We start from the raw sequence: 14,855 nt of genomic DNA, 5'->3' as shown, positions 1-14,855 counted from the left end.
CTCGGCAAAAGCACAACAAGCCCCACTGCAGTGCTGCAGGAGAAAGATTTGTGGGCAGCTTATACTCACCAGAGCTATTATAGTACCCCTGTGTGAATCTCTGTTGAGTCCGCCGGGTAAAATAGGGCAGGGTGGCCGGTCGTCCGCAGCTGCCAATTAGCGGCCGTTCATGTTTCTCCGGCAAAGCAACTTAAAAGGAGGAAAAACTACTGCCCTGTACATTCTACACTACAGTCGCAAAATGGTGAATGAAGCCCCAAAGCCTTGACAACCAGCCCGTGCGACCAATCGCGGAGCACGAACGCGTACAGTAGCCAATAGGATGCCGCGGAAGGGGAGCGGGGGCGGGGCCACGCGTCAAAGTAAAATTGAGCGACGGCTCGCCGCAGCCAATCACAGTGTGGGAAAACACAGAACAGCTGTTGGGAGAGCGAGGCTGCGGCGGCCAATGGGGCTCCTCTGTGGGCATGTCTGTGACTTCCACAGGCACGCAGGACGGGATTGAGATCTTTCTCTCTTCTTCTTCTTCTTCTCATCCCCTCTTCATTTGTCTACAAACATGAATAGACAGACGGCGGACTGTCTGTCTTATTCAAACAGGCTGGACTTATGTCAGCCGACAAAAAAACACTGACATGACACTGTCAAATTTAATATAGCTTATCTCTCAGGCTGCCTCGTGCATTATAACTTCAACTTACACTCATATAACAGCTTTAACAAATTTTAAAAAAAATTATAAAAAAAATTATAACTATTTACCAATTTATCTGTATGCATGCAGTGTCGCCATTATGATCCATGTGAGCCACAGGTTGAGTGTAGTTTCAGACAAACCACACAGAACACCAACTCCCAAATTCTCATGCCTTCTCTCCATCCCCTCTCACAAACTCACTCTCTCTTACTCCCTCCCAGCTAATCAGAGGTGCTCAAAACAGCACAGCATCCCTATGTCCCGCCCCCTCCACCAATCAGAACAGCCGCTGCAGCCTATACGTCACCAGAGCAGCGTGCGATTGGCCGAGAGGCCTGGGGTCTGCAGGCCAATGACCGAATGCTGCGGTGAGGTCATTATGCTTGTTGCCATCAGCTTGGCCAAACAGGAAGAGTGAAACCCCAGTGAGAAAGTTGGTCCAAACGTAGGATTATGGTTCCTAAGAGAGTGACCCATATACACCGTGGGCCTCCCTGCACATACACACAAACACACACACACACACACACACACACACACACACACACACACACACTGTGAGCGAGCAGGGAGTTGTGCATGTGTATGAGTAGGTACAGGCTGTAATACACTAATGAATACAGGATAACATGCAAACAGGCTGGAAAAAAATACAGTTAAACACGCATGAGTGCGCACACAAACACACACACTTACGTGTATGCGCAGCACACTCACAAGCAACACAGTGGCGTCCCACTGTGATTTCATAAGACACTAATGGTGTGTGGATTGCTGTGTAGCAGTGTAACTCGCTGTTTCTATAGCTTACAGGCACAGATGGCGAGTTTGGTCAATGATGATACAGAGCTGGCTGGTTGCGGCATTGCAGTCTGCCTGCACACACACACACACACACACACACACACACACACATGCACACAGGCGAGCGGGTACACTTACCACATTTACACACAACTGGGTGCACGCATACAAGCAAGCACCTACACACACACAGCAGGCGCAGTGGAGTTATAACATGCCTAGGCGTTACATAAGACGTACGTGTACTGGAGCGCACACACACACTGCGCCTAGCCCTGTGCAATCACACACACACACACACACACACACACACACATACACACTTCTTTGTATATTGTGCAGACTAGCCTCGTTGGAACATACAGACATGCACTGTTGCACATACAACAAACTACAGTACAGATTTATTATTAGAATTTAGTTTGCATATTCATGCACAGGCAACCCCTCTACCCACACACATACACACACACAGCATTCATGTAATTACTGTACATACATCATGGCTGTAACATATACAACTTGTGACTCATAAATCTCTGAAAATGCACCAAACACACACACAGACACATGTGAGTGCAGAGTGAGTGGGATCTCCAGACATCTCCCACACCCCTGATAGTGAAGCACTGCAGTCTCTGTCTCCCTCTAACTGACTGCTCATTCACCATAGACAAGTGTGTGTTCAGAAATGTAGGGCGAGTACAGCTAGCGCGCAACTTTGAGGGGCGGCTGGTTTCGTAAGGCACCATCGAGAGACATTAAAGACACCCGAGACTGAAGACTCAGAAGAGCTTTAGCATGAGACTGGAGATGAGAGTGTGAAAGGAGACTTGAGTGGTAAAAGGTAGACGTTAGACAGATGGCAAAGAGAATTATGAAAGACAAAGGGAGAGGCATGAATCACGCTGGTGACAGGAAGAGACAAATAGAAGTGGCCACAGAGGTAGACTAAGAGACTGAGAGTGACTCTTTGCTGCAGAAGTCGAGCGGTTTGTGAATGAGTGCCATAAATCCGGCTGGTATTAGCACCTCTGAGCACTTTCTAAGAATGAGGCGGAGAGCTGTGGCTAAGCCCCCCAATCCCAGTCACTTTACACTAAATGCATTATGGCCACTTAACTGCTAAACAGCTCCAGGGACCCTGCACTGTACCTGACCCAACACTCTAACACTCTCTAATTCAAGAGTGTGTGTGTTTTAAAAAAAGAACAAATGGAGAGTGAGTGATGATGGACCAGATGAGTCCAACCCTACTCGTCTCCATCCCTACCAACATTTTGAGGTTGAGTAGATGTAGTCCAACCCTACTCATCTCCATCCCTACCAACATTTTGAGGTTGAGTAGATGTACAGTAGATTTAACAGCCTGCACCTGCAGTGAATAATGAAACTGAGATGAGTGTGCAGTCACTCATAGCCACTGTCTGTATAATTCTCTGAGTAGTTTTGCAAAAATGGTAATATTTTTCTGGTGTTGGATGAGTACACTATATCCCTAATTAATTTATTTACAAATACTATAGATTATTTACTCTGTATTAATATTTAGAGTAAACAGCAAGGTATTACTTTAAAATTCCACCATTTCAGAGGTTGACATGGTCAAAGGCTACAGAAAAAGCAACTAGGTGGACCTTGAGGGGGGATTGTGTTGTCAGCTGCTGTTTCCAAGGTAAAGAACAAACTGTCAAGGTAAACTTTTAAGTCAAGGTCCTGAAGGTGCTCATAAATCAGGGAACATTTCATGGCAACTGAGCAAACTCAGTTTACCGCTGAGGACCAAACGATACAGTCGGGAGCTCATTCAAAGGTACTGACGTATCATCAGGAGTGTACTTGAACTTTTTTTTGCCACTTGGAAGCAATGGATCAATGCCTGGCACAACACAACATTGACATGTCATTACCTTCACCTACAAATGACCAGTGTATACCAGTTACTCTGTGTTACCTTAAATTTGTGAAGAAAACGTTGTTTTTCTTGCATGCCTCCACAGTGAATTAAGAATCTTTGGTGAACTGGAGTCATAGGTGACCGAACTTAACAGCGGCAAAACTACATCAAACCATCCGTTTACGAACTCTTACACAAGGTGTGCGGTATAATCCAAGTCTCATTTATCCAGTCATATGCTCAGTACCTCCCAAACCCACAGCCCTTTCTACGGGAAACTACCTACCTCACTGAACAAGGGTGCTGCTGGTCTACTGCTGCCTCCATCACTTAGGTAGTTTGTGTTATTATTATATGTGACTTTGGTGCTTTAAAGGGTTAGTTCAGATTCACCAAAGTCACACAATACCCCAACTACCAGTTGAGATAGCTTTAGACCAAAAGCTCTCGTGTTCAATGATGTAAAATTACTGATTTTGTTAATGGAGTTTGGCTTTAAAGAGAGCATAGTTAAGTTTTACATTCTCTTCAGTTCATCGTTGTCTGTATGGTACTGAGCTTATGACTAGATAAATGAGACTTGGATTATACTGCACGTTGTGTGAGAGTTTGTAAAGAGATGTTTGATATGCTTTTGCTGTTGTTAAACACTGAAACCTTTTACCTCAATTCATGAAGAATTTTCTCAGTCTTTGGATTCTTCATTCACAGTGGAGGCATGCAAGAAAAAAAAAAACATTCTACATAACGATTCTACAATGGTCATTTAGGGAGGTGAACTATTCCTTTAAATCTGCAATAACTTATTCTTTTGGCCTCTTGGGGGCAGCGGAAAAAAGCTGTGACCAATACTGACATGTCATCATCACCTTTTAAGATTACATGGTGACCATATTAGCAAACAGCTGCTTATTTACACCTAGGCAGTTATAGAGCAACACTGTCATTCATTACAGTTGTGTTTGTGTCCACCTGATGAATGTAAGTCCAACATTCCCTCTCTTGTTAGCCCTGATTTTGGTTTCTTCTGTGTCAGTCTGCGGTTTGGTATTGAGCAGGTAGCTTACAGTGTATAAAACAGCTGCCTGCTGCAGCTGCATGAGAGTGGTGAGAGTGAACCTAAGCAAAGTTGTAGCCGGACAGCTAAATAATAAGCTGTAACACTTTGTAAAGGTTCATAACACTGAGAGGAGCTGTAGATTCGGGTGATAATTCTCTGTGGGTTCATCACTATGAGTGACCCTTGTCACACCGTTTTCACATTGTCATTTGAAACATTGTTGTTATAAAAATATTACCTACAGCTGCTCAGAAGTGTCAAAAGAAAAAGTATTTATTATGTAGAACAGCCCCCTTTTGGAGGATTATTATTTTATTCATTCATTCATTCATTCATCTTCTAACCGCTTCATCCTCTTGAGGGTCGCGGGGGGGCTGGAGCCTATCCCAGCTGACATTGGGCGAGAGGCAGGGTACACCCTGGACAGGTCCAGACTATCGCAGGGCTGACACATAGAGACAAACAACCATTCACGCTCACATTCACACCTACGGACAATTTAGAGTTACCAATTAACCTAGTCCCCAATCTGCATGTCTTTGGACTGTGGGAGGAAGCCGGAGAGAACCCACGCTGACACGGGGAGAACATGCAAACTCCGCACAGAAGGGCTCCCACGCCCGGGATCGAACCGGCAACCCTCTTGCTGTGAGGCGAGAGTGCTAACCACCACACCACCGTGCCGGTGCTATTATGTTATTATGATTTAAGTGATTTAAGAGCTAATTTAAAGTTAAATTGGTTATTACATTTTATTTAAATCTTTAACAATTTAAGGGTTCCCCTGTAGCTCACCAGGTTTAGTGCGTACCATTAAGGCTGAGTCCGTACCCCATTGCTGCATGTCATCCTCTCTCTGTCCTGCCTGTCCTGTCTTCTCTCTGACTGTCAAATAAAGCAAAAAAGCAGAAAAGAAAAATCTTTTAAAAAATCTGTAATGATGTGTCATATTTTACACACTGATTAGAAGTTGTTAAATCTTAATCTGCAAAGTAACCACAATGACTCAAAGTGCTCACTTTCAGTTGCATGTTGCATTGAGGGTCAAAACATGCCCACCACAGACAGAAATTTTAGTATGGGTGCTGGTGTTGATTTATAGATAGAGAACGACATACACACAAAACTATCTAAGATATAATATTTGGTTGTCTATGTAATGTTTGTATGTTGGCCTCTCTTCCATCATGTTGATCCCTCATCTTCTTTCTTTCTGTCTTCTCTTTGCTGGACCGTCAGCAAGGGCAGGTACACTGACTTGCATCCAAAAGCAGAATAACTACATTCTGACTTCACCTGTACCTCCTCAACAAGATTGAGAGTGCACATACACACTTTTATGGCCATGCAGCTGTGGACTGGTCTGCACGCCCATGTTATTTGATGGGCCCTTACACAGAGCTTCTAATACTGTCGTTTTGCACTTGCTTTTTGGATTTCTTTCCACAAAGTTGAAGGGCCCATATTGCTGAATTCTCCACCCCTCTGACACTCTATAGATAAACTGAGCTGATAAAAACCCACTTAAAATGTATCATGATGGTTTCTGTTTTGCGACATCTTCAAAGTGAATGCTTTGGCTATTCCTTTAGTTTTTGATGAGGACATTTGGGGTGCTGTCACTGACATGAATGACTAAACGCTTTGACTATGAAACAAGAAATGTAGAGTTAATAACAGCAACCTCACGCAGAGACTCTGGCTTAGGAGCCTCCTGAACCCCTGGGCCTCGGCCTGATAGGCCTGCTCAGTGATCCACCTGTACTCATTCCTCATGTTGGATCTGGATCTTCATCCGCTGTGAGGAAGTGTGGGTCTGAGGACAGGTGCTGTCATATGCTTGAGGCAAGTTTGTGATTTTGTGTCATTGGGCTATATAAATAAAACTGACTTGACCTGAGTCACTGATACCCCCAACTATTTGGTAACTACTTAAAAAAAAGCCCTCTTCCTCTGCAGCGCAACAGTACTTCCTCACTGTTTCTATCATATGCAAACATTGTTTTTCAGACATGATTGTCCTCTTCCAACATGACTGAAAAATAAGCAGTTAAAGCTCCAAAGGAAACGTTTATGCAAATTTCATGTTCGTTCTTATTCAAATGAATGTTGAACTTTTCCACCTGTTGCACGTCATCAGATGGCTGCAGGGAAACAGCGTCACGCTCTTCTTTACTTTCCTGCTCTTGACCTGTTGTTATTGCCTTTTATCTACTTTTTATTATAATTTATTTATTATTTCACTTTTATTTATTTGTATCTTTAGTCTCAAACTGTTTTACTGATTATGTTTGCACTTTTTTGTCTCCTTGCCAGTCTCCAGAAAAGCACTAACCTGATCCAAAATACTTCAAAATAAAGGCACTAAAGCTGATAAATTAGTTAGACATGGTGGGATCTTTTTCTTTTTTTTTTAAGACTGGGGACCCCTTTTCATTCAGTCTGGTCTGTTGTTCAGATTTACTCATTCAAAAATATCTGCAGCAGTCTCTGTTGCTCAGTAGATGGCACTATATCCTAAAATTAAAATGCCCTGACCTGCATGAGCCAGTGAACTTGGATGATCCTGATATTTGTTAGTTGTGTGACACTGTCATCATGACTACAGCTATTAGAAATAGTTAAACTGATATACTTGATATATGTGAACTACACAGAGAAATAAGCAGAGAGCTTGAAACTAGAACTTTGTTAATTTTCTGCTGATATTTTACATTTGCAGCCAATTTGCACTTCATAAATAAGTGGAGGTAACTTCAAAGAGGTTTTATAATAAAGATATTTAATAATTTGAAATATATAGTCAATAATGATATATTTGAAGGAGAGTTTCTGTAGAATCCCTTAAATCATAATGTCTGATATTTGAGACCAATTCAGGATGTTATTTTCTTGTTTAGTTTGGTTTTGAGATTGATCGGTGACCGGTCCAGTCTATTACAGGTAGGCTCACTGCTCATGACTAAGTGTTATTGAGCTAAACTTCGATCCCTCCAGGTATTCTGCGGAGCTCTCAGGGTTGAGAACAGTCAGGTGAGAACATCCTGATGAGGCAACAGATCCAGCAGCAGCTAGTGGACGCTCTCTCTGCTCGTGACTCCCACAGATAATGAATCCTTATTACTGAGGAGGCTGCTCTGCCGGCTCGCTGAGCCGCAAGGACAATCTGCCTCCAGAAATACACTCACACGCCTGGTGCTGCACAAGTACTCAACTGACAGCCTGTAATCCTCCACGCATACTGACTGCCTGACTGCCTGACTGACTACCTGCTAAGGCACTGAGTCAGCCTGTCTTCAGTGAGTTCTGTGTTTCAGGAAACTTTTATTCCAGTGTTAAGAAGTCAGCTTTCTCCCTTTCTATATGTTATTATCAACTTCATTAATTGCATCCTTACCAGGTTCATAACCTCCGAGTCAACAGCTGTGGGCGTAATAGTGTCGACTCCAATCATTCAGTGAAAGTTGCTGTAATTGAACAGAAAATGGGAAGAAAAAGGAAAAGATAATATAAAATAAAAGGTGAGTTCTTCACAAAGTGAATCCCCTTCACATTAATTCATATATCAGGGGGAAAAAGGAGAGATGTATAACTTATTTAACCTAACAAGTGAGCTTCAAGTGAAACTTTTGAAGTGGGATTGTATGAAGTACTTATCCATAGTCAGTGTTTTACCTACTGTAGATATTGGTTGGCATGACCCTAGTTTGAAGAAGCAGGCCAGAGTCTGACAAAAAAATGTATTGCTGTGACGGGGGCAGCATTTAAATATATTTTAGCCACCCAAAATAATCAGTATCAGTTCTAGTGTATGCTATATTTAGGCTATTTTCAAAGCTTTACCTCGCCTTCTGACAGCGACTTATGAAGGGGAACCAAGGCCGTTGTATTGCTCTTTTCAAAGCCAGACTCCGGGTCTTGGACTACCGCTGCTTCGATCAGTTAAGTCTGTGTTTTTGTCTGACTTAGTCGTCTAAAAGGGTTAGTTCGAATTCACCGAAGTCGCACAGTAACACAAACAAGCTAACTGTTTCGAGGCAGTAGTAGACCGGCAGCTCCCGTGTTTAGCAAGCCAAAATTACTGTCGTTGTCATTGGAGTCTGGTGGCTTTGACGAAAGCACAGATGGCGAACTGAGGCCATTAACAACCTCCCCGCTTGAACAGGCTGACTTATGGAAAGATTATGTGGTGAAAATACTCTCAATATAGCATACACTTAAAGTGTTATTGATCTTTAAAGGTGATTCCTTTTTTTAGGTGGCTAAAATATGTTTTGCTGCTGTCCCCATCTATAGCGGTACATTGCTTAGCTTTCATGTCAGTACTCCTGACACTTCTTCAAACTTGGGACCAGCCAATGGACATCGACTGTAGGTAATACACTGACTGTTTATTTATATACGATTATGTATCTAATTTATTTGATATAATTTAGTCTTATCAGAAGTATAGCAGTGCAAAAATCTGCATTCATTTGTTAATTTTTAAATAACAGGTTATTATGTAAATTTCTTTAGTAATTTCTTATTAAAATAGATTTTTATTTAATACATATTCAATATATTATACAATATACATTTCTTTAAAATAGTTTACTGTTTGCAATCTGATTAGATCTTTATAAAATAATTTGTCAGTTACTTTATAATTGGAGAGACTGTCTTTGCTTTTAAAGAAACTACATGTAGTCTAAGCTATTTATTGCGCTGCCCCTTCACACTCATACACACAAACACATAGTCAGCACATAACTTATGTAATAAGAAATGTTATAATACTCATGTATCTCACCATGTGTTGTAAATGTTGGAGGTCCAGAGTTTTCACTGTGACCTGCTGGTGAAAGTGCAGGCGGAGTCCCAGCAGGAGCCCGGCAACAATGCATGATAATTGGCCTTCTGTTGTGATCTGGTTTCTGTCTCAGGCTCTCTGGACTGTGACCTCTGATCTCGTCCCCACAGCCAGACAACAATCCCTCTCCGCTGGAGGCCAAACAGCCCGTCAATCAGCCTCCTATTAATACAGCCCATCCCCTGTTGAGATCAGCAGCCAATGAATGCTTCAAATCAGATTGCAGGGGGGCAGGGGGGAGGAAGAGAGGCGGATGGGAGGATGAGAGCTAGTGGTTGAGAGATGAAACAAATACTGGAATAAAATTAAAAATTATTTAAAAAATGTGAACACAGGGAGAAGTGGTGCTGCAGTCAGTCATGGGTCAAATAGCTGATAAATGAATAACATTTAGCCAGCGGTGTGATGTAACTAAATACATTTACACAAATACTGTAGTTAAGTACAATTCTGACTGACTTGACTTGAGTATTTCCACTTAATGCTACTTTATATTTTTACTCCACTAAATTTTGGAAGCGAACACTGTACTTTTTACTCCACTACATTTACTTGACAGTTGAAGTTACATTGCGAATTTATATTATTAATGCAAAAAAAAAAAAAAAATCAACTAATGATTTATAATATATTATTTTAGCTCATCAAGAAAATGAGCTCCACCTTTACCAGCTGCAACATAATAGTGATGGTCACATTCATGCATTATAATAAACCCACAAATACAACATATACGATTCTGAAATGGGCTATTTCACATAATAAGGCTCTTGGTACTTTAGGTATATTTTGATGGTAGTAGCTACTTTTATCCGTTTATTTAAGTAAGAGTTTGAATACAGCACTTTTACCTTTTTTATAGTGTTACTAGGCTATTTTAAAAGATCTGTGTACTTTTACATGGACATGAATAACCATTTATGATCAGGAGTATCCTGTCCATGTGTTTGAGTATGCTTATCTTAGCTTAGTTTTGCTTAGCTTAGGTTAGCATAAAGACTGGAGATGGTAGGAAACAGCTAGCCTGGCTCTGTCCAGGTAACAACATGAGACTGGCACTTGCAAAATTCACTCATTCATAAAGTATATCTGGTTTGAATATTAAAACCAGAGTGTAAAAGTTATATCTCACCTTTTTACGGAGTTTAGCTAAATCCCGCTCATATCTTGGATAACACTGAAAGCAGAAGGGGAGTCTCCACTGGTTGCCTTGCAACCACTGATCAACCCGTGATGTCTGGGCTTTGTAGTTTTTTAGTTGGTGGAGGAAGCACTCAGATCCTTTAAAAAGTAGACCTAATAATACTTTTTTTTTTTTTTTTTTTAAATAATAATAAAAATAAGTTAGATTAAAAAAATAGTAGTATTCAAGTATTACAAGTACTCCTATACTATCTAGCATACTAGTCACTAATATATATAATTAGACCATTATAACTCGTGCATTATGTAAAAGCATGATTTTACTGCCCTGCAATTGATCATTATTTTCATCATGGATTCATCTGCTGATTATCTTCTCCATTATCAAAAAAATGTGTCAATTAATTTTCTGCCAATCGATTAATTGACTAATCTATCACTGTGCTCACACAAAATATTTAAATGTTAAAGTAACTGTAATTGCAGCGGAGTTATAAATCTTGCCCTCTGAAATGCAGTGTAACAGAGCAGTGGCATAAGGAATAAAATATTGCCGTAAGTACAGGTAGGCCTACCTCAAACTGCACTGAAATATTTGAGCAGATGTAGCTTCTTAGTTACATTACACCACTGCTTTAGTTTTACGGATAAAGACCAAGGCCAGACTGTTTCCCTGTTTCCGAACTACAGTAACCACCTGCTTCAGTGTTGAGAGTGTAAAAAATGAAATAAAATCAAATAAAATAAATAACTTAAGTAATTAATTGTTTAATTAAAAAAAAAAAGAAGTTCAAATCGCAATGTTATTTCCTTCTTCTATATCCTGCCAAAATCACGATATTTAAATTGATGATTTAACAGCCTAAGTTCACACAACATGAATATTTCCATCCTAATACCTGACATAATGAAGTACTGTGAGAGCAAGTTTCCAAGCAGGACACATCAGTCTAGACATAAATGTGTGTTTACATTTTTATGTAAACAAACTTCAAGCAAACACTCTAATTACAGAGCCATTATGGTTTCATATGCCATCCCGAGATTTACCGACAAGTCTCGCGAGAGTTTGCAGAGCGGCTGCAGTGAAAGGTGCACTAGAACATGTACTACTGTGAACGTACAGCAGGGGGAGCCAGAGATTCAGAATGAAGTCACCAGGAGAGAAACCAGCTGCTCCAGCAGTCGCTACACATATACTGTACACTGGGTTTTCAGCTTAAAAGTATGGTTTAGTTACGCTTTAACACTTAAAAGATTGTCTCGTGATTGTTATATATATAGACAGGAACCATAAGGACACCTTGTTTAACTTCTATAGTTACACAAGGGCCAAAATCTGTCCATGTGATTTCAAAGGCATGCACAGTGGTAGAAAGTAATACATTTACCCAATAGTGTACTGTAGTAGCCTACAATTTTGAGGCACTTGTACTTTACTTAAGTATTTCCATTTTCTGCTACTTTAGACTTCTGCTTCACTGGAATTCAGGTGGAAAAATTGTACTTTTGACTCCCTTTATTTGATGAATTTAGTTACTTTGCAGACTCAGATTGAAGTACAAAATATAATCAACAAATATTTGATGATGTATTATTATGGATAAGACTGTACTGACCCTTGATGAAATTCACAAGCTCAACACTGACTAGCTGCAACATGAAAGCAATGTACACATTAGTGCCTCAATAATTAAATTCCAAAAATATATATTATTCTGAAATGGGCTGTTCTGCATAGTGATTACTTTTACTTTTCTGTACTTTAAGTATATTTCTACAAAGATCTGACTACTTCTTCCATCATGAGGTATGAATGAGATTTGGGTTAACCTTTTTGTATGTCATTATTTAGTCTCACATATTAACCTGCAGCTAACATTCCTGAGAATTTGTGGTCAAATACAAGGAACATATATATGTAATGTATGTTTACTATTGTTATATATGTAAACCTGTGTTGTTTGGCTGGAGCTGGCAACTACTATCACAACAGATTATCATTTAAATCATTTTAAAGCTAGAATTCACTGGGCCCAGCCTCTCAAATGTAGGGTTTGCTGTTTTTCTTCTTCTTGCGTTGCTGTAAGGGACTGTTCATCACTTGGAGGGTGGGGGATGCATTTTGTATTAATTACTTTATTTTATTTTATTTTTTTTATCAATACCCTCTGAACCCCAAATCCCGCTGGCAGATATGAAAGACCAGCCCGTTCCCATTCCAAAGTCGTTAAATACTGCCACCTTGTCAATGACTTTGCCAAAAGCCACCTTTCACGGTATAATGATACACTGCCGGTCAGGCAGACAGCACCTGATGTAGCAGTATGATACATGGATGGGCGGTGTCGGTTCATACACAGCTGGATGGCACCTGTTGTGGCTGTATGATACACAACAGGACAGCATCAGTTTGAAACCCTGCCAGTAACGACATCATATGAGGAGCTGGGGAGTTCCTGTAAGGGTGGGCGGAGCCAAACCATGATGTTTTTTTCTAAACCTCACCAAATGCTTTTGTTGACGTCCTGGCATTGGTTGCGGTGTCCCTGAACGTGAGCAGCAGATGCAGGAGCACACCTAGCATGTAATATGTAGATGTGAAGGTCCACTGACAAAGCAACAAGTGGGTCCAGTGGGTTCATGAACACGACATGTGCGACCAAGGCTTCAGTCATCAAACACACTTCATTCTACATGTCTCATTTAATATTTTGCCAACAGTGTGCACTAACCAGATCGTTTAAAAGAAAATGTGCATGTGTGTGTGAGATGTGCAGGCTCATTAAATTTTGTTGGTGTAGTGTGGTAGGACCAATGACGGGTCATGCACATACACTCCTGTAATGATGAGATTTATAAGGAGGATTTGCATTTGGCTTAAGATTCATTGTTTGTTTCGGCTCCAGTATCTATATTTGGTGTGAACATTTAAAATAAAAGTGAATATTTATGAAGGAGGGAGGGCCATGCATTTTCTCCCACTCACTCAAAGAAGAAGTTAAAAAAAAGAAAAGAAAGATAAAAAGCCACACCCCAGCCAAATCCTCCTTTGATAAATGATGTACAGTCCCTAAACTGAATGTCTTTTGAGGGTTTCACTGTAAGTTAGCCAAAACAATTTCAAGACATATTTTGTTTTCTGGGATTTCTTCCAGTACTTTCTAACATTTCATTGACCAAATGATTCGTTCATTTTTGTCAACGACAGAAAGCTTTAATTGTGATCCCTATACAAACAAAAAAAACCATCATCACCATTATCAGCACATCTAAATACCAGCCTTAAAAATCAAACCCTAGAGCACAAATTCTGCCCTTCTAATCAAACAGACACCAGGACCACAGGGCAACCAGCACCCACAGAGGGGGCACAATCATGAGTCTGATTCAAATCATGAGCTGAAGCAGAAGATAAACCCACGTCGTGTATGGAAGAGATTTGCCAGTCTGGTGAGTAATTAAAACTTCCATTTCGGCAGAAGTAAAAACATGAGGTGGGTGGACCGCCGAGGTGTCATCTGGGACACAATTAGCATCATAATTATTTAAGTTCTCAGGGATTTTGTCGGGGCAATCAGAACTAATACTGACAGTCTAAGAGCTGAAGCATATTTACTCTGCTGCTGTACTCACCAACATCTGGAAAATGCTATAAATCTGGTGACAAAACATTAATGAAAATTAGAGTAATTTAACATGTTATATTGTATGTGTTATACACAATAAAAACTCTGTATTTTAAACAAAGACCACCAATCTCTCCCAAATACTTTCCTGCACCTGAATTAAAAGTAACAAGGTCTTCCTCACTCAAACATCTGTCCTTCCTCCTGAATCATTCCTATTGTCATAACCAAATCCCTCCCGTCAAGGTCTTTTTGTTGCAGCTGTCTCCCAGACGGGGACAGAAAAGTAAAAGAGAAAAAATCTATCACGGGCCTATTGTGAGCTTAGTGAGAAAGCTTATCCCTGGATGGTTTTTCTTTCATAAAATGTGCCAGGACTTTGACAAGTACAAAGTACTTGACTCGTTGTTGACATGACTTGAGTCATGAAGCGTTCAGAGAGAGACAGAGAGGCGGGCTGGCACGACGAGGATGCAGGTTGTTGAATACAAAACCACCAGCATAAAGGAAGGAGATCTGACTCAGTAATACAAGATGGCCAATGTGTGTGCGTGTGTGTGTGTGTGTGTGTGTGTGTGTGTGTGTGTGTGTGTGTGTGTGTGTAAACTTTTTTTTTCCCAACAGAACAACTGACAACAAAGCCCAAATTCTCCTCTGGGTGACTAATTAGGGCTTAGACTAACAATTAATGTCACTGTTTAGTAATAATAATAATTGTTTGGCCTATAAAGTGTCAGGAAAAGATAAAACAAAAACCCTGAGGCCCAATGTGA

General features: G+C 40.6%; 1 protein-coding gene and 1 long non-coding RNA gene across 5 annotated transcripts in view; both read right to left on the bottom strand.

Annotated features, from left to right (window-relative positions):
• Nucleotides 1-888, bottom strand: part of cica (capicua transcriptional repressor a) — a 51,698-nt gene extending 50,810 nt beyond the window's left edge. For 3 of the 4 annotated variants that reach the window (XM_049601696.1, XM_049601699.1, XM_049601700.1), the window contains exon 1: nt 70-241. The gene's annotated coding sequence lies outside the window, so the exon portion shown is untranslated. Of the gene's footprint in view, nt 1-69; nt 242-762 lie in introns of those variants that run through there. The other variant, XM_049601698.1, reaches the window with a different exon arrangement.
• A 4,381-nt stretch (nt 889-5,269) lies between these two features.
• LOC125905039 (uncharacterized) lies at nt 5,270-10,531 on the bottom strand. Its single transcript, XR_007451615.1, has 4 exons — nt 10,443-10,531; nt 9,251-9,492; nt 7,856-7,925; nt 5,270-5,343 (listed from the first exon to the last, which is right to left on the bottom strand). It is a non-coding gene; the product is annotated as an uncharacterized LOC125905039 (long non-coding RNA).
• Between the last annotated feature and the right edge of the window lie 4,324 nt (nt 10,532-14,855).

Source organism: Epinephelus fuscoguttatus, linkage group LG17 (assembly GCF_011397635.1).
Source record: "Epinephelus fuscoguttatus linkage group LG17, E.fuscoguttatus.final_Chr_v1".
NCBI classification, from domain to species: domain Eukaryota; kingdom Metazoa; phylum Chordata; class Actinopteri; order Perciformes; family Serranidae; genus Epinephelus; species Epinephelus fuscoguttatus.
This window is presented reverse-complemented; position numbering and strand designations above follow the sequence as displayed.